Source organism: Saccostrea cucullata, unplaced genomic scaffold (genome assembly GCF_032062105.1).
Source record: "Saccostrea cucullata isolate Sc308-1 unplaced genomic scaffold, CSIRO_AGI_Scuc_v1 ctg3833, whole genome shotgun sequence".
NCBI classification, from domain to species: Eukaryota; Metazoa; Mollusca; class Bivalvia; order Ostreida; family Ostreidae; genus Saccostrea; species Saccostrea cuccullata.
The window spans coordinates 60,667-85,817 of NW_026939808.1; the positions used below are offsets into that span (position 1 = coordinate 60,667).

General features: G+C 31.6%; 1 protein-coding gene and 2 long non-coding RNA genes across 3 annotated transcripts in view; all 3 read right to left on the bottom strand.

Moving 5' to 3' along the window:
- The window catches only part of LOC134254020 (uncharacterized), a 43,706-nt gene that overhangs the window by 15,510 nt on the left and 3,045 nt on the right, over positions 1-25,151 (bottom strand). The gene's annotated exons all lie outside the window — the stretch shown is intronic.
- Positions 20,496-22,871, bottom strand: LOC134254024 (uncharacterized). The gene is made up of 4 exons (XR_009989224.1): positions 22,827-22,871; positions 21,933-21,956; positions 21,348-21,377; positions 20,496-20,520 (listed from the first exon to the last, which is right to left on the bottom strand). It is a non-coding gene; the product is annotated as an uncharacterized LOC134254024 (long non-coding RNA).
- On the bottom strand, positions 23,035-24,768 carry LOC134254021 (uncharacterized). Its single transcript, XR_009989223.1, has 3 exons — positions 24,566-24,768; positions 24,352-24,393; positions 23,035-23,064 (listed from the first exon to the last, which is right to left on the bottom strand). It is a non-coding gene; the product is annotated as an uncharacterized LOC134254021 (long non-coding RNA).

Below are 25,151 nucleotides of genomic sequence, written 5' to 3' on the forward strand. Positions count from 1 at the left end.
AGCTTTATATAAAAAGAAGTTAACAAAGAGGAGGGTGTGGCGGTGGGTAAACACAAAAAAGTGAAGTCGGGGAACAGTATTTAGTATTTTGACATATTTGTATTTTGAATATAAATTTGGAAAAATAAATACATTATAGGATACTAGTTTCACAAAGATTTCACAAAGATTTTTCCAGTACTTTTCATATTCTGAAAATTTGCAATTTCATAGCCTTTGCAACTAGAATTCTATCTACAAAATGTTTCTCTCGCATTGCAAAACTTAATTTAGGCATATTTTTAAACCTACTGGCAAAAATAAATTGTTTTACAGCAAGTATTATTATTGTGGAGTCAGAATATGTATAATTGTATTGCCATTGTAATATAAATTTAAGTATTTAATTGTAGTCACCATTAATGCTATCGATTCATCGAAGTTTGTGATCAGCTGATTTCGTAGTTTTGTATTTTGTGTTGTTATACGACCCCTCAGTTAACATGTTCTCGATGTTTTGCTATAAAAGGTTTACATTAATGTTAATGACTTGTAGGGGTGTGCAATATTACCGGTATATCGGTATATTGCGGTATTATCCACCACGATAATATATCGCGATATGAAAATCAGATACCGGTATTTCACGATATTTATAAAAATATATAAAAACCTCATTTATTGTAGAAACTGTTAAATAAAACTGGAAACTTCTAAGTCTTTTTCTTTCTCGTTGAAAGAATTCTTCGTCAGTTTCGTTCGGGAGAGAGAAAGAGAGAGGAGAGAGAGAGAGGGGGGTGGAAGCTTTGAATTCACTGTTGCAGTTTTGAATATCTTACTTTGAAATAAAAGTACTAATTAATAAGACTTTAAAATAAAATTTATAAGGAAGAAAATATATAAAACATTTTTACAGGGATTCTCACATTGAATCTACACGATCGACATCGCGGTGTATTACATATGTACATATTACAAGTAAATGGTCATCCATGTTTTCACTTGTAGCAGTGTTGTTTTAATTATTTTTAATAACTTTCATGCCATTTTAAACACCTTATGCTATAGCAGGAGCATGTATAATATATTAAAACAGGCCATTTCCTGATTGTACGTCTTGATGTGAAATTAGGTCGGGTTAGACTAAATTACCAAAACGCACGAAAACAGGTCACAATTTCTTTCTGGTTTTTTAAATTTTATTTTGTAACCACACGAAAATTATTTTCATATAGGCCTAATCTGTATATTGTTTTAATCTTTAATAACATTTTATGTTACTTCATTAACCCCCCCCCCAAAAAAAAAGAATGCAATGAAAAAAGATTATATAATCTGTAAAAAATTTTATTTCAATGTGAAAATTCTCCAAGAGAGTTCATCTTCTTTTACTATTTTACCTGGAATTTGATTAAAAGTAAAGTGCTAATTTGGTGTGCAATCAATGTCTTATCCCTCCTCCCGCTTTTAAACTTAAAGATAGATTCAAATAGTCTTTGAACTTGACAGCATTTCAAACATTCTGCTCAAATTTATTAATGATAATTAATCTACAATATATTGCAATATATTGCAATATTCAAAGTAAAATATTGCAATATATCGCAATATGGATTTCCTTCGCAATACCCAACTCTAATGACTTGATGCATTGTTGTTCACAGCCTATTTTCTTTGTATAAGTTATTGTTAAACTGTTATTGCAAGGGTATTGTTTTTAAGTATTGAAATGTCATATAAAATAATAAAGTGTAATTGTTCTATTTACCTTCGGCACATGTAGGTGGCCATTTTACCAGAACTAGTGTATGGCGTTAAAGTAGTACTTTATGCATTTGACCCCAGGCCACTGTCTAGTTTCGTCTGGCGGTCTATTTGAATGTATATTGCTATTTTCTTCCGGATTTTGACATTTATCTTTTGTAGTAGAATTATTATTTTGATGCTATTTTATTTGTGGTTAAAGTTGTATTTATTATTTTATTTGGAAGCACCGGAGTGCCTCCGTGGTTTCCAATCTTGCGCAGTGTGTTACTCCGGTGGATTAAATTGTATATATATAAAAAATACAAGGGACATTCGTTTAAATGAACTAAACTTGTTAAACAGAAATATCCAGTTCAGCTTATGGATGATGAAATACTTAAAGCCAAGGAACATGATAGATCGGAATTACTTTTAGCCAAAGGACGTGAAGTTAACGAGAATATTATTCCCTTTGTGCACATAATCCCCGGAACCAGAACATCAACCCCATTGTTCACCAACTGAACACTATTCTCAGAGAGGACGAAACTACAAGGACAATTTATAAAGACGTAAAATTTATCTCAAGTAGACGTCAACCAAAGAACCTGAAAAGACTCCTATGTAATTCTAATTTTAAAGGAACTTATTCAGTGACTAAATGTGGAAATCCCCGATGCGGAACCTGTGATTTTATAACTGAAGGATCTTGTTATAACTTAAACGGCAGAAAATTTACAGTGAACGCCAGTATGTCGTGTGATACACAAAATGTTTTATATGTGATAACCTGTACAGGGTGTAGTGAATTTTACATAGATGAGACCAGTAACACCCTCCGTACCAGGGTTCGTACCCACAAGCAACAGATTAACACTCCAGAGTATAGACAAATACCATTAAGTGAACATTTAGACGTGTGCGGACAAAAGAAATTTATGATATTTCCGTTTTATAAAGTAGCAGGAGGAAATGATATTTGTAGACGCCAAAAAAAAAGGTAAACCATGCACAGTTGGGAGGGGGGGGGGGGAGTCGGATCCCCCTAAATTTGTAGAATTTTTAAATGTATACATGTAAACTGAAGGAAATAAAAAATGCCAATATGGATATAAAGTTTTTGATTGCTTATTTTCTATTATGTGTATAGAAGATTTTTTATATGGAATATTTATCACACTAATGATGATTGTATGAGTTTGTATAAGCCAGACCTCATAATTTTTTCATTTCACATGCTGACTACTATCATTTAGTGAAAACTTAAGTATTTGTATAATTTTCTCAAAGAATTGCTTCTTTTTCGCTTTTGTGGTAATGCATATTTGAAAGATAAACAAACATTTTATGAACAATTTATCTCAATTACTGTGTACAATAAGTATAAAAAACGTCAGTCCGCATTTGAAATTTTGATACAAGAACTTATGTATTAAATATGTAACTTAATTGGTTTTGTAAAATTAAGAATATACTAAGACTTTTTATGAATCCCGGACCTGAATCCACCTTTTGAATTCCCAGGTTCGTTTTACCTGTCCTAAATATCTTAGATCAAAATAAAACAGATGTGACATTATTTAGATGATGTCTCTACTATCTAACTTTTTCATCTAAAAAAGGATAGAATTTGAGAAATGGGATTTAAAGAATATTCGGTTTTGTTGTAAACGTTGTCATTATTAGAAATCATAACAAAAAATCGTGAAGAAATTATCTCAATTAACGAGGAAACAATTCAACGTGTACATGGGTGCTTTTTACTATCTATACAATAAGAAAAAAAACATATTTTTCAATTTCAATTCAAACCATGACAATAATAAATGAATTTTTGTGTTCAGGAAATGATATATTAACTAAATAGTCTAAATAAAACGTTGACAACTTCACAACTTATATGGAGGTTTTCAGTACAATTTGGAAAATCTTGTTTGTATGTCATAAAGCACAAATTCTATCAATTTTTGATAAAATCATTGAGTAAACACCATGTATTGAAATTGCTTATTGAACAATTAGTGTTTAATTTTCCCTACTTTTTCTGTTAGCAAACAATAAGAAAAAAACTCAAGTCATTACCATTAAACTTCGGTAAAAAGGCATATGAATGTGTTGTCTTTTCTTCTTTTATACAATATGAAAGAAAATGAAACAAAATCATACCATTTAAAACACTTTTTAAGAATATTAACACAAATATCAATTCAAATTAATATATTTAACTTTATGCATAGTCAAAATAAAAAAAGGGTGAAGAATTTATTTAAATTACTGATGAAAATAATTATCATACCTGAGTATTCCGCGGATTCATGTAAACTTTCTGTCCGATAAGAAAACAAAAGAGATATTTATTAATTTTAATTAAGGTCTTCCGCTCAGGCGGAAGACCTTCTACTGATTCTGATGGTTAAGATTATTCCCTATTATTCTTTTTTTTCTAGACGCCAACTTTGAGACCTCGTAACTCGCTCATTTCTGAACGGATTTCGCTCAAATTTTCAGAGTTTTTGGACGTTACAAAACTCAATTAAAATGTTTTCATACATTTCAAAAATTCCCTTCCGCTTTTGAGTTATTTCCCTTTAAGTGAAAATTTGGTACTGTTCGTTTCCAGACAAAGGCTCAGAAACGACAAAAGCTGGAGCAGAATGTCTACTGCATTTAAATACTAGAAGAATTGAAGTTGTGTCTATCGGTTTTTCTTTTTCGATTTCTGCGCTCCAAACGGTGCTAGATAGGGGTCAAAAATGAGAATGCCCAAAAGCGCCAAATTTTACATATATTTCTTTGTATATCTTTTAAACTAAAAATAATTTGTTAAGACATATTTCACAAATATTGTGCATAATTTTAAGATCTATCATTTGACATCATTAAAAAGGGGCTGGTCACTCAAATTAGGGGTCAAGGGCGCTCGAAAGTTTTTGCTTTATAACTCAAAAACGGTAAATATTTCGATATGGTTATCGATTTGAAATGGGTTCTTTAACATTTTACTGATCTCATGAACAAAAGCAATTTTGTTCGAATCTTGTGTTATTGAATGAGCAGCAAACTTTATGTACAGGTAACTGATTAGTTTTATACCACCGTATACAACGGGTAACGCGGGGGAGTCGCTAAAAAGTATGGGGGAGTCGTTTTCAACGTATGGGGGAGTAGATTTTCACCGCTTCGGAGTCAGAGGAGATGTGGGTCACGTCTTTTTTCGGTATATATAAGATGTATTTACAAAAAACAAATATCCCACGGAAGATGGCAATAGTTAAGCTTTATCGTGGTCATTTGTCCGGCTATCATATACGTCTAGTTTTCTCAAACACTTCGAAACTATTTGACAGTTTTCATATTTACGTTGATCGGGTAGTAAAAACATGCATGATTTGCACAATCTACGGCTTGCGTAGGGATTCTCACATTTAAAACAGCGAGAGAAAACGTTTATCTTTTAAATGCAACAACCTAAACTTGACTAGACTTTATAAAAATTAATAATTAAGACATTTTCTCTTCAGACAGTAACGGATACGTAGGGGGGAGTCGTTTATTGGAAAGCACATCGCAGTGGGAGTCGCAAAATAAAGTCAAATGCATATACTAGGTGTTGTTTTCATCTCTTTTATACTGCCAATACCTTTTTATTTACTCGTAGATATCTATAAATCTATATGTTTGGTTATTTACTTTATAATCTGAGGTTACGAAAAGAGATTTTTTTCTGTGGCTTTATCAGTTCCAGAAAACAATCAGCAATATAGATTACATGAACAACTGGATTATATATCATCGGAGCACATGTGCTTGGGGACAGGACCCTTCTCCTCAGTATGTAATGTTCGTACATGTATATCACAAAAATTCAATTCACGAATTCACGAATCCTCACTTCCAATATGAAAGCCTCTCCATAAAAAAAAGAACAACCCGATTAATAATTTGGAAAATTTCTTAATAATATTAAACATGTTTTTATTATTATTGTTGCAGAATACTTAAATTATAGTAACTATTATTTGCTAATGTGTTAATACAATTTGGTTGTCAAACTGTTGTAACCTCCTTTCACCAACCCATTGTTTTTTTTTTTTTTTTTTTTTTTTTTTTTGCTTGTCAAAATTTTTCAGGTGAGTTGTCTGTAATTTTTGTTTGTTATACTTTTAAAAATTGTTACATAAATTTACATTAAAAAGAATAACCTTTCTACTGTTTTCATAAGTCAAATAAATAGCAGTTTGACCGTGGAGCGAGATGTTGGACCTTTCGATGAGATATTGCACCGTTTACGCCAAAGTGTGGGCGGTGTCAGCTGTCAGAACTTTACGGAATTGAAAGTTTTTCAATGCTGTGAGGGTTAACAAAAATTTCATCATGATAATATCATAATAAATAGTAAAATGCATAACAAAACATTTATCGAATGTGTTCTCTAGATCTGGCAAAACGTGTTTTGTCGACCCCTTTCCTTCGGCCTAATCGTCTCGTGCAAACAGTTTGGTTCTTGGGTCCGACAAAACGCATAGGCGTCGGAACGGAGGGGGGGGGGGGGGGCTATGGGGGCTTAGCCCCCAACTTTTTATCCTAATATATACTTAGTATAGACTTAGGCCCCCCCCCCACTTTTTTTCCAAACATATACTTAGTATAGACAATGAACATTGCTTCGTAGATTTAGCCCCCCACTTTCCACAGACACATCGGTTGTGTGTGTGGTTTTTTTTTGCTTGTCTGGTTTTTTGAGACGTTATAAAAATTTTTTTTACAACTTAGTCCCCCCCCCCTTTCAATTTGCTTCCGACGCCAATGAAACGCATGTTGCCCTCGAACCCCTGTCTATGAATGTATAATGCTAGCTGCCTCAGACTGATTCTGGTACAACAACCCGCCATGCTATGAATTCACGAAACTGAGAAAGGGAGAGGGATAAAGGGGGTAACATGTTCTGAGGAACTGTATAGAGCTGGGGCAAGGTAAGGGAGGGTATCATGATAATGAAATGTATACATTGAAGAAATATTTTCGTATTTCTTCTTTTCAAAGTTTTTGGTTAATTATTTTTACATTGACACTTCTCATTTTATTTATCATAGACATACATTTCAAGCGCTTTAGGTAATATGCAATCCAGTCCCTTCTTCAGCATTCATTCTGTACATTTACCTATGTGTATTAACCTCAGATAATCCAAAATATTCTCAATTGAAGTACTAATTCGAATTCGTTTGTGTCTGAAGATGTGTTACTATATACCGGTATGATGAATAAATAATAAATTGTGAACCTAGTCGTGAGAATATACCAGTTAAACTTAACCCCCTTTCCAAAGAAAACGTCAAGGGGCGTGAAGACGCGTCAGAGATCTGCCTTTTTCTAATTAAAAAAAATGGTTAATATTATCAAGAAATTTTTCATATTGTCGTTTACTGATTTTTATTTGAAAATTAATTTTCAAATATATTATAAATCTAGTTGATTTTTTTTTTATGGAGATGCTTCCATACTGGAAGTGAGGATTCGTGAATTCGTGAATTGAATTTTTGTGATATACATGTACGAACATTACATACTGAGGAGGAGGGTCCTGTCCCCAAGCACATGTGCTCCGATGATATATAATCCAGTTGTTCATGTAATCTAAATTGCTGACTGTTTTCTGGAACTGATAAAGCCACAGAAAAAATCTCTTTTCGTAACCTCAGATTATAAAGTAAATAACCAAACATATAGATTTATAGATATCTACGAGTAAATAAAAAGGTATTGGCAGTATAAAAGAGATGAAAACAACACCAAGTATATGCATTTGAATTTATTTTGCGACTCCCCCTGCGATGTGCTTTCCAATAAACGACTCCCCCCTACGTATCCGTTACTGTCTGAAGAGAAAATGTCTTAATTATTAATTTTTATAAAGTCTAGTCAAGTTTAGGTTGTTGCATTTAAAAGATAAACGTTTTCTCTCGCTGTTTTAAATGTGAGAACCCCTACGCAAGCCGTAGATTGTGCAAATCATGCATGTTTTTACTACCCGATCAACGTAAATATGAACACTGTGAAATAGTTTCGAAGTGTTTGAGAAAACTAGACGTATATGATAGCCGGACAAATGACCACGATAAAGCTTAACTATTGCCATCTTCCGTGGGATATTTGTTTTTTGTAAATACATCCTATATATACCGAAAAAAGACGTGACCCACATCTCCTCTGACTCCGAAGCGGTGAAAATCTACTCCCCCATACGTTGAAAACGACTCCCCCATACTTTTTAGCGACTCCCCCGCGTTACCCGTTGTATACGGTGTATACGGCAAGTGAAGAATTCTTTATGCGTACGCGTATAACACGTATAGCTGAAATAAACTGGATAAAAATATATACTTAACTAAACTGAATGTTAAACTTTGTTGAAATAAAGTTTTTAACGTATTCTCTAGCTGGATGTCATACAGATTATTCAGAGACAACTTTCTCCTTGTATTTAGTTTGAATTACAAGACGGGAGATAGGAAAAATACTTATCATCTCTCATTCGATTGATATTCAATGTTGCATTATTTATAAATAAAAGAAAAAATAAGCTTAAAATAATTCACTGTCATTTTATTCAGGCATCGTGAATTTTCCTCGGACCTTGACTGCTTTGTTTACAGTTGTGCAACCTGTTTATCGATCGCACATGCATTGACCTATATACATTCCGGAGGTCAACATTACCGCTCTTTGATTTTTACGCGAGTCGTAGAGTTATCTAAAACGATGCTAGTCATCGATTTACTCAGTTTAAAATCAAAAATTTATTATTTGCGTAAATCGTAAGAATATTACTAGACACAAATATAAAGGTTTTCTTGAACATGTACGAGTATTAAAAGATAAAATGTCTGATTCTATTCTTTGACGAATGATAGAAAGGCGCTGCGATTTTGCTCAGGTACAGATGATTCCTCTGGACGAGTCCATTGGTTACACTGAAAGGTGACGCAGGATGACCTATCGATAACTCTGCCAATTTTGATAGAGATTGTAATTGCACATGTACATAAATTAATGTTGAATTTTACCCTTGTGAAGTCCATTATAGTTTCGTTATTTAAAGAATCGGGGATATCACTACTGCAACTTAATTGTTTTAATTTGAACGGATGATTCTATATTATTGGAAAGGTACACATTTTTTTAAGCCGTCGTCTCCCTCTCAACTTTGAAGTAATTGCAATCGTTATATGTATACGGGCCTATATCAAGTTATTCTAATTGTTGCTTAATTTATTTCAGAAAAAATTGCGATGTTGTTAAAAGTAGCAATTACAATTAAACATGACAAATGCACACAGTAAATTGTAAGTGGAAGTGACGTTTTCAATTCTCATGAAAATCGAAAATAAAATTAAGTAACTTTGAGTTTTGCATAATTTGCTACATAACTTATCATTGTATTTTTCCGCATGATATGCTCATAAATTTCTTTGATTTCCTCAAATAAAAAGCTAGAATATCACAATTACACGATTTTAGGTGCATGTACATAATATTAACTAAACTACATGCTGTTTTACACAGAAGAGCACCAAACATGAGCTTTAAGAATACGAGAAAAAAAAAGAACAATTAGAAATTCTTCTAACAAATGCAAAATTTCTTCCTGTAATTTCATACAAATATTCCAAGCCTTTCTTTCGTGTTTATTGGACTAAAAGAGATTAAAGTATTAAATTTCCTCTCACTGCGATACGTAATCCCCCTGAAATGATACAATGCTCTCCTTCAGAGTCGAGAATGGCAGGCCAGGGCTGGTGATGAAATCCATGATTACTCCATAACCTATTATTATATTAACCAAAAAATCATACACGATATTGTTAATTTGCAGGTTGTCAAATAAATTTAAGAAAAGGTCAGCAAAGATGAGTATGCCTAACTAAACTTTTTTATTCATAATAATCGGATAAACTTTTTAATTTCTAGAGTGTACAATCGAGCATCGAAGTGTGTACATGTACTATATGTTTTTTTTTTTGGGGGGGGGGGTGTACCAGTTTTCGCTGCATTTGATATCCTGAATTTTGCATTGCATTTCTGACAATTAAACAAAGTTAATAGAATATAATTGGTGACAGTAAAACAAGTGATTTATAAAACGAAAGTCAAGCAATAAAACGTTAAAGTTTGTGTTTTGAAAAATAAATCAAGTCAAGTCACATAAAACAAAGACAGGTTGAAACGCTCACACATGGACATACATACAAACGTTTAGGTAACTCGGAATAGTCCAGAGTAGAACTATATTTTCTTGAAGACGGAATGTCCAGTACATCTAATGTTCACGACCGGGATAGTTCACGGCAGTTTCATCACACAAACGCAATTATCATAGAAGTCGAACGCTCTTTGAGGTTGAGGATTGACACTAACTCCTTAGATAAATACTGAGTATCAATGTCCTTTTTACTGTTTTAACTTAACTTGATAGGTTAATAATTTGTTATGTTAAAAATAAGCATTAGAAATAATTCTTTTCATAAAATTCAATTCTGTTACATATCAAATGAATTTGTAAAGTTAACTTTAGGCTGTTTAAAATTAAAACTATGTTTAACGTCACCCGCGCGCGTAGGTTTATGAGAAATTCGTCTTTGAAAAAAACAAACAATTCGGAATTCTGTATGTCCGTTCCGGTTTGGTTCTACAATTAGCGACTAAATTCTGCTTCCCGTAGTGACAGAAAATGAGCTTTGATAGCCGCAGTAAAGGCAGTTGGTGTCTTAAAGAGCTTGGAACCATAAATGTAAGTAAAAAATAGATAATTTTATGATTGAAGTTAATGACAAAGTCAAGTTTTTTGATTTTTTGTCAGTCTTCGAATCACATGTACAGACTGACAGACTCTCAGTTCGTGATTATTGGCTGAACTTTTCATTGTATTTTGTAGAGAATCGAACTTTTTTACTGAGTGGAAAGTGTGTCAAAAACCAATATTTATATACAGTGAAAAGCATCATTTAAATCTTATTTAATTTATTTAAAATTAAAAAAAATATTTCTGTAAAAATCGAAAGGAACAGTGATGAGTAAGATAATTGATTTCTTCATAATTCATGATCTTGTACCAGTACAAATAGCTACAATTTTCGGAAAAGATAATACTTGTCTTAACCATTTGAGCAGGGAGAAGCTTACCGAAGATAGGGCCTTTCAAGTGAAGGAGAGTAAGGAAAGTGGTTTGAGGTATTCCAAGACGTGATGAATCCTGTCTTTTGTGTGGAAATCAAGGTATTACAGATCATCTAACAGCTAACAGTATAATCCAAATATATATTAGTATTCACACTTTCAAAACTTAATGCTAGTAGATCTAGTACTAAGAAAAAAATACGACATAATTCAATTTGAGGATATTTCAACATGAACAGTTTTTAATATTGTCATCAAAAATTTTAATTGTAGATATTGAGCAACTATTCCCACAAGAAGCATTTGCCTCCAGGGTACCACGGACGTGTGGCAATATAAATCCAAAGGACAACTGAGGCCTAGTTAAAAGCCACTTTCCTGCACATTCAGTCATAGACTACATTTTTTGCTAACAAAAGGACTCAATCTGATTTACATACTAAGGAAAAACTCTGCTAGGAAAATTAATCTTAGGTGTCATATTAATCAAATGCTCATATTACTTAATTGTTATGTTTTTAATGTACTGAATAGGTTAATTTGAATAAATTCACAATTATTTGAAATTTTTGTTTGTTTATTTTTTTCCTCCCTCCCTCGTAGGTTTTGAACTTTAGATGTGACGTTAAACGTAGAATTAACTTTAAACAGCCTTATGACAATTGTCATGCTGCAGATCTGTAGCTCGCTAGCTGTTCTAAAAAAAATTGAGATGGATCACCAGAGAACTACAGTGCCATCCATATTATCTCAAGTTCAGGCTCAGAAGGACAATTAAAAACGGTTGTAAGGAATTTTTAACTGTAGAAAAGTTTAAGGAATGCGTTAGAGACACATGGTAAATAATATTTTTAGATTCAAGCAGTTGAAAAACACGGATTTGAATATAGCTTCAGTGCAATATTTTTTTAAATATTTTCTAGTTTTTTATTCTTCGTATTTCTCAATTCATCATGTTTAAATAACGTATATTTATTTTTATTAGGACACATTAAACCTTATTTGTCAACCAGTCTGACAGTGTCCATCTGTCACGAGAACTTTAAACTTGATAATAACTATTGAATGAGTTGAAATAGGACTTTCATATTTCACATGTGCATTATTTGTGACATGTAATTTTCAAATATACTGTGATTTTTAACCCCGTGACCTTGATCTTGGAGCTTGACCTACTTAAAAAATAACAATACTTTAAATTGACCATAACTATTGAAAACTTTCATTTTATAAACATGTACATGTAATACCTGTGTCAACGCCTTTGAAAATTCATTATGATTTTTGACCCTTTGACCTTGAAGTTTGACCCACTTTTCAAAAACATTAACCATAGTTATACCTTTTGAGAGAAAAGAGATCGATTAGGGCTTTTATTTTACCACTGTGTATTACTTGTAACAACATTTTTTTTAAATACCGATACGCTGATTTTGACAACGTGACCTTGAGACTTGACTTACTTTTCACAATTTTAAATCTTGATCATAACTTTTGAATGAGAAAAGATAGGGTTTTCGTATTACACAAAAATCAAATGTATGTGACCTGTGATAAAATCATTTCAAATACTAGCATATAATGAACTTTGACCTTGAAGTTTAACCGGCTTTAAACATTGCTTAAAATTAATTGACCATGACTTTCGATAAAGAAAGGATAACACTTTCATACCTAGATTTACACATGTATACACGTATTAGCTGTGACAAAGCCTATCGAAAAAAATATAGCTTAAGAATTCGTCAATACGGTAGCACACAAAGGGCTTTGCTTATCACCAGCGTGTGTCATGGTCTGACGTAAGGTCATTTTAACAAGGTCAAGGTCGCAAACATTCCTTTACTATCTTTTTTAATAGTAAAACATAAATAAGATGACATCTACCCTTAAAAGATTGCTTTAACAGTAGAATGTGGCATGACCTTGACCCAAGGTCATTTCTCCTTGTCCGCAGCTCCGACGGAAGACCTACTCGTTGCTTTGCAACGAGCTCGGCTCTAGTTTAAACTAATATATTTGTATAATTTTCTCAATGAGACGTTTCTTGTTCTGTTTTGTTGTCATGATTATTGGAAATATAAACAAAAGCATTCGTGAGGAATTTATCGAAATTACTGAGGATAAGAAGCTAAATCAGAGAATTTGTGTCCCCCGCTGAGAGAAAAAAGTAAACCATGCACAGTTGGGGGGGGGGGGTAGGATCCCCCTAAATTTGTAGAATTTTTAAATGTATATACATGTAAACTGAAGCAAATAAAAAATGCCAATATGGATATAAAGTTTTTGATTGCTTATTTTCTAGTATGTGTATAGAAGATTTTTTTATATGGAATATTTAAGGTCTTCCGTTTCCAACGGAAGACCTTCTACTGATTCTGTTGGTAAAGATTATTATTCTTTTTTTTCTTCTACTTCCTAGACGCCAACTTTGAGGCCTCATATCTCACTCATTTATCAACGTATTTCGCTCAAATTTTCAGACATTATAGACATTATTAAACTCTGTCAGAGTGCTACCTAACATTTCAAAAATTCACTTCCGCTTTTGAGTTATTCCCCTTTAAACGAAAATTTATAGGCTTTCGTTTCCAGATAAAGGCTCAGAAACCACAAAAGCTGGAGCATAATTTTTACTGATTTTAGGTAACAGGAGGATTGAAGTTGTGCACATCGGTTTTTGTTTTTCGATTTCTGTATTGAAAATGGCGCTATATAGGGGTCAAAAATTAGAACGCCTAAAAGAGCGAAAATTTACACATATTTTTCTTTTTATCTTGAAAACTAAAATTATTTTGTTAAGACATATTGAATAAAAGTTGTGCATAATTGCAAGACCTTTCATTTGATATCAATAAAAAGGGGCTGGCCCCTAAAATTAGGGATCTAGGGCCCTTGAAAGTTTTTACTTTATATCTCAAAAACGGTAAATATTTCGAATGACTTTTGATCATAAAGTTGTGCTTTAACATCTTACTGATCTTATGAAATTGTTTTGTTCTAGTCTTGTTTTAAATGAGCTAGATGCATGACCTATATATGTACAGGTAATTCTTTTCACTCAGCACGTAAACGAGAGCTCCTCATGCGTGTATATTAAAAAAACTTACTTCGAATAAAAAAAAAAACATGGCTAAATTTAATGCTAATATTCTTTAGAATAAAATTCTTGAAGTGTTTTGTGCTTTTTTCCCCAAATTATCATGCTTATTTAATGACATCTTTCTCTTTTATTTCATTTTTTTAATCGTATAAACCAAGTCTTCTAATAAGGAAAGAAAAGATAATCTTTTCTTCTTATCACATAAAAACAAACAATATAATGAGAAAACAAAACATTACTATAAAGCATATACTTTTCACAGACATCAAGTGCACGTCACCTTGTTTGTTTACAATTATATAACGCGCCTCCCTCGATAGCGCGGGGCAAAGTCGGTCACCGGGAATCAATCGGCGTGTGATCCAGCGACCCACAGTTATACACAAATAAAAACAGAATGGTTAAATTCATTTTTTTAGATATAAAATTGTTCCTTAATACTACATGTACTACCTCTGTCATATGAAAATATTATTTTGTTCGAGTCTTACGTATTATAGGATAGAAAGCTAGACAGTTCTCATCTTGCTATTGAAGGAGAACTCTTTATGCGTAGAATTGAAGTTAACCTGCCGTAATAAGTATTTTACAACGCTGTATCATATCTCTTTTTTAAATTAGGTTTAAACATGTTCTTTGGTTCCCGTTCAGAGTATTCAATGGCACCATTTTCTTTTTATTAATCAAGATCTTTCCAAGAGAAAGAGTTATATTTATAGAAAAAAGCAGGAGTATCTTTTCTTCGTTTAAATATGAACACAAACAATAATGAACGAAAGCAATATACGCCCGGATCTCATAAAAAGAACTTTTAATTAAGAGTCAAATTATACACAATTATTTACTACGCGATTCTCACATTCACCTGGAACCCAGGTTTACCATTACGTAATCTATCTTTCGATTACACACGTCCAAGAAAATCCAAAGCGACACACCGCGGCGAACCATTGACCCCGCAGTCATAGGCAAAATAATTGGTGTACTAAAACCATTTTACAACACGACAATTAATGGAAAATTATTATTGTCGGATATTTGATATTAATATTTTGGCTTATCATGCTTATCTTTGTTCTAAATTTTATCGTGATAATTATTTATCTAAAACAGCTATCTAGGTATTGTGTTTGTTTACAATTATGCGACCAACCACAGGGACTTGCTCCCGGCGTGTAAAAATAATTTATTTAAAAAAAAATCATATACCGTAATAATAAAACTACACGTTTTATTATTACGGTACATGATTTTTTAATGAATAATTATTACACGCCGGGAGCAAGTCCCTGTGGACCAACCATTCTTTCCATCGCTTGTTGACATTAATTTACACAACGTGGTCGCATGTTAAATCTAATTTTACAAACTTACGGAAAACACTATTTTCTTTAAGTTAATATCTTAAAATGTCGAAGGTTTGACTTTAGTACAAAACGATGGGATATTTATTTTACATGTACATTATTCAGTCTTAAGCTTTTATAGTTCGTTAGCTCCATGTGTAATTATACTTTTCATTTTGACGATTCATAGCGTAAGGACTGGCGATCTGCGGTTACTTTACTTCAATCAATATTGATTTAAATGCACAAGCTTTGCGCTTTTAACACACAAATAAATCCGTTTTCAACACAAATTTTCCCAAACACATTTTTTTTGTCATCACAGATTTTTTCCATGGCTATTCCAATTTTAAACTTTTAAAGAAAATCTTCCGAATCATCAGGATGTATTTAAAATTATACTCAAAGAAATGGATTAAACATCGATAAGTATCTCCGGCACGTGTAAACTTCATAGGTGACTTCTGTGCTGCACAATGCAATTACAGGTTGAATAGTCAAGTTGAAAAAATAATTCAAGATATTAAAGCAATGAATTTAATTTGTTTTATAATTTATTCAAAACCTGTAAATGATAAGTAAAGTGTGCTAATATTTCAATTTTGTTCAGTGATTTTAAAGATATCAGTAGCAGATTATACAATGTACATGTATAAAGTAGTAATAAACTCGCATCGTATGTACAGGATCGAAAATTTAAGATCTTATATAACAATCTGCAGCTACTGAATATCACAAACTTATCATGTAATTATAATACACACTTTTATGACCTTATTTAAACTGTTAAAATCATAACCGACACCATAGTCAAACATTAATTGTCCTATAATCGGCACTTCGGGCCTTTGAGCAGGGAGGGATCTTTTTTGTGCCAGCACCTAAAGCGACAAAGGACCTTGTTTTATACGGTCTCATCGGAAGGACAGGTCCCCACGTCCCACAGTGGGATTCGAAACCACGACGTAAGGTTCAACTCCTTACTTCGCGACTATAGAGCAGACGCTCTAATCACTGCGCTATGCGGGCGACCTTGGGGGATATAAAATGAAAACAATGGAGAAAACGGTTAGTAAAAATAAGAAGGGGTCATTTTAAAATATTATTCTTACGAACTTCAGGTCTGAATGTCAATCAAGAATGGGAAACCATATTTACGAAAGCTTCCTGTTATAAAAAAGGTTACTTTTTTCAAATCATGACTAGAGTTTTCCCTTGCAAAGTGATTGTGTATTTTGGGGGGTAGTGTGGATGGGATGGGAATTAAACGGTCTGTTTAAATGTCCATATGTCTGTTTGTCCCTCAAAGAAGGCCAGGCTATAACATAAAGAAACCGGAAGCTCGTACTCGAAACAAAGAATTAATGTTCTGTTGCAATCATTTATATGTAAACGAGAATATCTGTAAGTTCATACATGATATAGAGATTGCTTGTTACAAAAAGTTTTTTTTACGATTTTGATTCAGAAAATAGTATCATTTCATTCTGACTATACACTGTATTTGATTTATCATACTTCATACAACTTGCTTATAGTCCGCCGGTTTTCAGATGACTTAAAATAAGGTCATTTTAACAAATTCAGGTCCAATGACAGAAAAGTTGTAAAATTCTTGTCAGCGTTATGAATTTCTAAAAGTTGTATTGAGGGTTTGTCTTGACAAAGAGCCAAGGTTATTCTGTTAAAATCAAGGTCACTGACAGAAGAAATCTTTTCTTTTCCACGCTGTGAACTAGTAAGTGAAAATCATTAGAGGCTCTTACTTGAAACATAGATTACTTATGATTGGAGGTTGCGTCATGACCCTGATCAAAGGTCTTTCTGGCAAATCAAGGTCACTGACAGAGAAAAAAAATGTTTAAGCATAACTTTGTAATTAGGATTCATTGGAGGCTTGTGCTGAGAAGGAAGGTTGTTCACATAAGAAAGTGCAGTGACCTTGACCCAAGGTCGGTACTTCCTGTCCACAGCTCCAACGGAAGACCTACTCGTTGCTTTGCAACGAGCTCGGCTCTAGTTATCACACTAATGATGATTTTATGAGTTTGTATAAGCCAGACCTCATAAATTTTTCATTTCACATGCTGAATACTATCATTTAGTAAAAAAAAGTATTTCGGAAAAATATAACACTATCGCCTGGAAAGGATAGTGTTACACACAGACAAAATTATAAATTTACGACCTTAAACTCTGTCCTTTTGACATCAAGGTCAATAGGGGTCTTTCTTAGGCCACAGGGAGTTGTTTTGTAAAATTTCATTGCAAAAGCTCAAAAAAGGAAAAAATGTTGTTTAGTATTAGTGCATACAGGAAAATATTCATTCGATTTTCACCAAAACATGACCGATTCTGTCAGGAAAATGGAATTCTAGTCGAAAATTCTATGACATGTCCTGTCGTACGACTGCTTTTTGGTGTGTTTTCAAAGACTTGAAATATCACCGGTGAGTTGATTAATTCTAAACAACTTTTTCTTTCTCCGAGACGATTGGAGGTTTGAAAAAATTGTGTAATTCATGTATCTTGCGACAAAACTTCAAAATACTACCGTTTGACAGATTTTTAAACGTAAAAACGAAAATCTCGGCAATAATGGGTTCTCGCACGTTAGAGCTTAAAAACAATCCTAACTTTTGAATTAAACAACAAGGCCCCAAAATAAATCTACATGCGATGTACAAATTATGACACTTTCCCCGTCATGTTAGCTCAAGTATGCAATGACTTGACGTCATGTTCTATTATGACGTCATATCTAGGTAGTTCAGAGAAGTAACAACAGTCTGAACAGTTTGACATTTTTTCGGACAGCCTTATTCTAGCTGCGTAACTAAATTACTGTTATAAATTTAAGAATAGATGAAGACTTTTAATGAATCCCGGCCCTGATCCCGCCTTTTGAATTCCCACGTTCGATTTACCTGTCTTTAAAATTATCTTTGATCAAAATCAAACAGACATTATTTAGATGATGACTTTACTATCTTACTTTTTCATCTTAAAATGCGGGATTTCAAAAATTATAACACTATTATATTAGTAACTTATTTCCAAACATATGCATCTTACAAAAACAACTTAACACTTTCATCACCATGATAACAACGTTGTTCATAAATTTTTCGTTTATATTTCCAATATTCATTACCACAAACACGAACAAGAAGCATTCTTTGAGAAAATTATACAAATACTTTAGTTTGAATTAGAATCAATAATTATCTCTTTTTTTATCAATTTTATCAATTATAATATCAATTATATATCAATTTTAATTAAAACTAAAATATTTGTGTAATGTTCTCAAAGGAATGCTTCTTGTTCGGTGATGTTGTCATAATTATTGAAAATATAAGCAAAAAATTCGCGAAGAATTTATCTTAATTACTGAGGAAAAGAATTAATCATACCTGAAAATGGGTACTCTCCTTTTTCTATCAGATAATAAAAAAAAATAATTATTAATTTTAATTCAAACTAAAGTATTTGTATAATTTTCTCACAGATTGCTTTTTGTTCGTTTTTGTTGTAATGTTTATTGGAAATATAAACAAAATTTCATGAACAATTTATCTCAATTACTGAGTACAATAAATATGAAAAACGTCTGTCAGCAATCGACATTTTGATACAAGAATATAATAACTGTTAGATTGTATGTTGTGTACGTCCTGTTCAAGATTTTTCACTCATGGAGAGAGGTCACAACAAAACGTTGAATCCTTTCAAATTCATTCGGAACTCGGGGCCATTGAACAGTGCGTATTTCCATGGATATGGAGATAACGAACAGTATTTAATATTAAAGTCCATAAAACAATCGAAAATATGAGTAAAGCAAACAAGGACCTTCGAAACATCACCGGTTGGATCAGGTGCCATTGAGGAGTGAGCATCCCCTGCTGACCGGTCACTACCGCGGGAAATAACGGGAAAATCCGTCGTCAATTCAATGTTTAAATAATGGATTTACAATAAGTATGAAAAACGTCAGCCAGCATGTGACATATTGATAAATTGTATTTGCTGACAAGGTCATTGTATCGACCATAGAACCATATCGACCATAGAACTTACGAAATGAGTTTACACGAGACGGCTGATATACTTGCTTGTCAATAATTTACCTCGTTTTGGAAATTGTTCATACAAAGAGCATGCTCTTACGTATCGAATCAATTGAGATATATACACTCCGTATACAGGTGATGAAGGTATATTGCTGCATAAGTAAGGGAAGATGACGATAGAAAAGTTAAAGTCATCACGTCTATCATATAGCTTGGTTGTTAGATTACTATTCACGTCTTTTTCAAGTCATATATCAAAATATGAAACAGATGTGTCAGACTCAATGGTATCTTTTATCTCAAGCTTTCAATGATATTTCGTATCGACGTAGGAATGAATATTGCCATTGTTAATTGACAATACGTCGTCGATATATCTAAATGTAGAGTTTAAGGCCACAACAAGAGTGTCCTTCTTTTCATGCATAAGATTTTGCACAAATTATAAAATTTATGATATACTTAGGGAACTAAAGTATAAAATATACAACTTAGTTGATTTTATAAAATTAAGAATATACTAAGACTTTTAATGAATCCTGGCCCTGACCCGCCTTTTGAATTCACACGTTCGCTTTTCCTGTCCTTAAAATTATCTTAGATCAAAATCAATAAGACAACATTATTTAGATTATGTCTCTATTATCTATCTTTTTCATCTAAAAAGGATAGTCGTTAAGATGTTGGATTTCAAGAAATATAATACTTTTATATTAGTACTTCCTTCCATAAATATGCATCTATCTTAATAAAAAAAATTGTATAATTTTCTCAAAGAGACACTTCTTGTTCCGTTTTGGTGTCATGATTATTGGAAATATACACAAAATATTCATGAAGTATTTATTACAATAAGTGAGCAAAATAATTATCCTACCTGAAAATGGATGCACTAACCCTGTTTGGTTAGAAAAACAAGATATTTATCAATTTTAATTAAAACTATATTATTTGTATAATTTTTAAAAGAGATGCTTCTTGTTCGCTTTTGTTGTCATGATTATTGAAAATATTAGCAAAAAATTCGTGAAGAATTTATCTCAATTATTGAGGAAAATTATTATCCTACCTGTGCGTGGGTCACGGTTACGTCCTATACGATAAAAAAAGAGATAATTATTGATTCTAATTCAAACTAAAGTATTTGTATAATTTTCTCAAAGAATGCTTCTTGTTCGTGTTTGTGGTAATGAATATTGGAAATATAAACGAAAAATTTATGAACAATATATCTCAATTACTGAGTACAATAAGTATGAAAGACGCCGGTCAGCATTTGACATTTTGATACAAGAAAATCATAATTGTTAGATTGTATGTTGTTTTACGTCCAATTTAATAAATTTTCATCCGAGGAGAGAGGTCACAAAAAACGTTGAAGCCTACAAATTCATTCGAAACTCGAGGCCATTTAACAGTGAGTATTTCTATAAAATGTAGGATATACTTAGGAAACTTAAGTATAAAATATATAACTTAATTGATGTTATAAAATTAAGAATATACTAAGACTTTTTATGAATCCCGGCCCTGATCCAACCTTTTGAATTCCCACGTTCGCTTTTCTTGTCCTTAGAATTATCTTAGATCAAAATTAAACAGACAACATTATTTAGATAATGTCTCTATTATCTAACTTTTTCATCTAAAATAGGATAGTTGTTAAGATGTGGTATTTCAAGAAATGTAACACAATAATATTAATAAGTTCTTTCCAAAAATGTGCATCTTTCAAAGCTAAATACTTTCATCAAGATAATAACTTCGTGGGATTTTCATCTTTTTATCTTAACCACGAAAAACATTGTATTCTCAACGAGACGATTCTTGTTCGTTTTTCTTTTTAAGATTATTTGGAATATAAACAAAAAATTCATGAAGAATTTATTACAGTAATACTGAGGAAAGTAGTTATCCTACCTGTAAATACCAGCGGTAATTTTATACTGCCTGTATGATAAGAAAAACAAAAGAGATATTTATAAATTTTAATTCAAACTAAAATATTTGTATAATTTTCTCAAAGAGATGCTTCATGTTTAGGTTTTTTTTATTATTATTTGAATTATAAACAAAAACTTCGTGAAGAATTTATTTCAATTATTATTATCCTCTCTGTGCCTGGAAGCCTTCTACTTCCTATCCGATAAAAAAAACCGGATATTTATTACTTCTAATTCAACTAAAAGTATCTGTATAATTTTCTCAAAGAGATTCTTCTGATTCTTTTTGTTGTCGTGATAATTCGAAATAAAACCAAAAAAAAAAATCCTGAAGAATTTATTACAATTACTGAAGGAAATAATTATTTTACCTTGATGTCCCGCCGATATATTTTCTATCAGATAGGAAAACAGAAAAGATATTTACCAATTTTAATTCAAACTAAAATATTTGTATAATTTTCTCAAAAAGATGCTTCTTGTTCGGTTTTGTTGTCATGATTATAAGGGAAAAAATCGTGAAAAATTTGTATCAATTACTGAGGGAAAAAAATAATCATACCTCTAAACGGATGCCTTCTTCTTTCTATCCGACAATGAAAAAAATTATTAATTTTCATTCAAACTAAAGTATTTGTATAATTTTCTCAAAGAATTGCTTCTTTTTCGCTTTTGTGGTACTGAATATTGGAAATATAAACAAACATTTTATGAACAATTTATCTCAATTACTGTGTACAATAAGTATAAAAAACGTCAGTCAGCATTTGAAATTTTGATAAAAGAACTTAAGTATTAAATATGTAACTTAATTGGTTTTGTAAAATTAAGAATCTACTAAGACTTTTAATGAATCCCGGACCTGAATCCACCTTTTGAATTCCCAGGTTCGTTTTACCTGTCCTAAATGTCTTAGATCAAAATAAAACAGATGTGACATTATTTAGATGATGTCTCTACTATCTAACTTTTTCATCTAAAAAAGGATAGATTTTGAGATATGGGATTTCAAGAATATTGGGTTTTGTTGTAAAAGTTGTCATTATTAGAAATCATAACAAAAAATCGTGAAGAAATTATCTCAATTAACGAGGAAACAATTCAACGTGTACATGGTTGCTTTTTACTATCTATACAATAAGAAAAAAAACCCATATATTTTTCAATTTCAATTTCAATTCAAACCATGACAATAATAAATGAATTTTTGTGTTCAGGAAATGATATATTTACTAAATAGTCTAAATAAAACTTTGACAACTTCACAACTTATATGGAGGTTTTCGGTACAATTTGGAAAATCTTGTTTTTATGTCATAAAGCACAAATTCTATCAATTTTTGATAAAATCACTGAGTAAACACCATGTATTGAAATTGCTTATTGAACAATTAGTGTTTAATTTTCCCTACTTTTTCTGTTAGCAAACAATAAGAAAAAAAACTCAAGTCATTACCATCAAACTTCGGTAAAAAGGCATATGAATGTGTTGTCTTTTCTTCTTTTATACAATATGAAAGATAAATGAAACAAAATTATTTCATTTAAAGCAATTTTTAAGAATATTAACACAAATATCAATTAATGTATTCAGTTGTCTGCATAGTTAATATAAAAAATGTTGAAGAATTTATTTCAATTACTGAGGAAAATAATTATCATACCTGAATATTCCGCCGATTCCTGTAAAATTTCTGTCCGATAAGAAAACAAAAGAGATATTTATTAATTTTAATTTAAACTAATATATTTGTATAATTTTCTCAATGAGACGTTTCTTGTTCTGTTTTGTTGTCATGATTATTGGAAATATAAACAAAAGCATTCGTGAAGAATTTATCGAAATTACTGAGGATAAGAAGCTAAATCAGAGAATTTGTGTCCCCTGCTGAGAGAAAAATGTAAACCATGCACAGTTGGGGGGGGGGGGGGGGGCGGATCCCCCTAAATTTGTAGAATTTTTAAATGTATACATGTATACTGAAGCGAATAAAAAATGCCAATATGGATATAAAGTTTTTGATTGCTTATTTTCTATTATGTGTATAGAAGATTTTTTATATGGAATATTTATCACACTAATGATGATTGTATGAGTTTGTATAAGCCAGACCTCATAATTTTTTCATTTCACATGCTGACTACTATCATTTAGTGAAAACTTAAGTATTTGTATAATTTTCTCAAAGAATTGCTTCTTTTTCGCGTTTGTGGTAATGCATATTTGAAAGATAAACAAACATTTTATGAACAATTTATCTCAATTACTGTGTACAATAAGTATAAAAAACGTCAGTCCGCATTTGAAATTTTGATACAAGAACTTATGTACTAAATATGTAACTTAATTGGTTTTGTAAAATTAAGAATATACTAAGACTTTTTATGAATCCCGGACCTGAATCCACCTTTTGAATTCCCAGGTTCGTTTTACCTGTCCTAAATATCTTAGATCAAAATAAAACAGATGTGACATTATTTAGATGATGTCTCTACTATCTAACTTTTTCATCTAAAAAAGGATAGATTTTGAGATATGGGATTTCAAGAATACTGGGTTTTGTTGTAAACGTTGTCATTATTAGAAATCATAACAAAAAATCGTGAAGAAATTATCTCAATTAACGAGGAAACAATTCAACGTGTACATGGGTGCTTTTTACTATCTATACAATAAGAAAAAAAACATATTTTTCAATTTCAATTCAAACCATGACAATAATAAATGAATTTTTGTGTTCAGGAAATGATATATTAACTAAATAGTCTAAATAAAACTTTGACAACTTCACAACTTATATGGAGGTTTTCGGTACAATTTGGAAAATCTTGTTTGTATGTCATAAAGCACAAATTCTATCAATTTTTGATAAAATCACTGAGTAAACACCATGTATTGAAATTGCTTATTGAACAATTAGTGTTTAATTTTCCCTACTTTTTCTGTTAGCAAACAATAAGAAAAAAACTCAAGTCATTACCATTAAACTTCGGTAAAAAGGCATATGAATGTGTTGTCTTTTCTTCTTTTATACAATATGAAAGAAAATGAAACAAAATCATACCATTTAAAGCACTTTTTAAGAATATTAACACAAATATCAATTCAAATTAATATATTTAACTTTATGCATAGTCAATATAAAAAAAGGGTGAAGAATTTATTTAAATTACTGATGAAAATAATTATCATACCTGAGTATTCCGCGGATTCATGTAAACTTTCTGTCCGATAAGAAAACAAAAGAGATATTTATTAATTTTAATTTAAACTAATATATTTGTATAATTTTCTCAATGAGACGTTTCTTGTTCTGTTTTGTTGTCATGATTATTGGAAATATAAACAAAAGCATTCGTGAGGAATTTATCGAAATTACTGAGGATAAGAAGCTAAATCAGAGAATTTGTGTCCCCCGCTGAGAGAAAAAAGTAAACCATGTACAGTTGGGGGGGGGGGGGGTAGGATCCCCCTAAATTTGTAGAATTTTTAAATGTATATACATGTAAACTGAAGCAAATAAAAACTGCCAATATGGATATAAAGTTTTTGATTGCTTATTTTCTATTATGTGTATAGAAGATTTTTTTATATGGAATATTTATCACACTAATGATGATTTTATGAGTTTGTATAAGCCAGACCTCATAAATTTTTCATTTCACATGCTGAATACTATCATTTAGTAAAAAAAAGTATTTCGGAAAAATATAACACTATCGCCTGGAAAGGATAGTGTTACACACAGACAAAATTATAAATTTACGACCTTAAACTCTG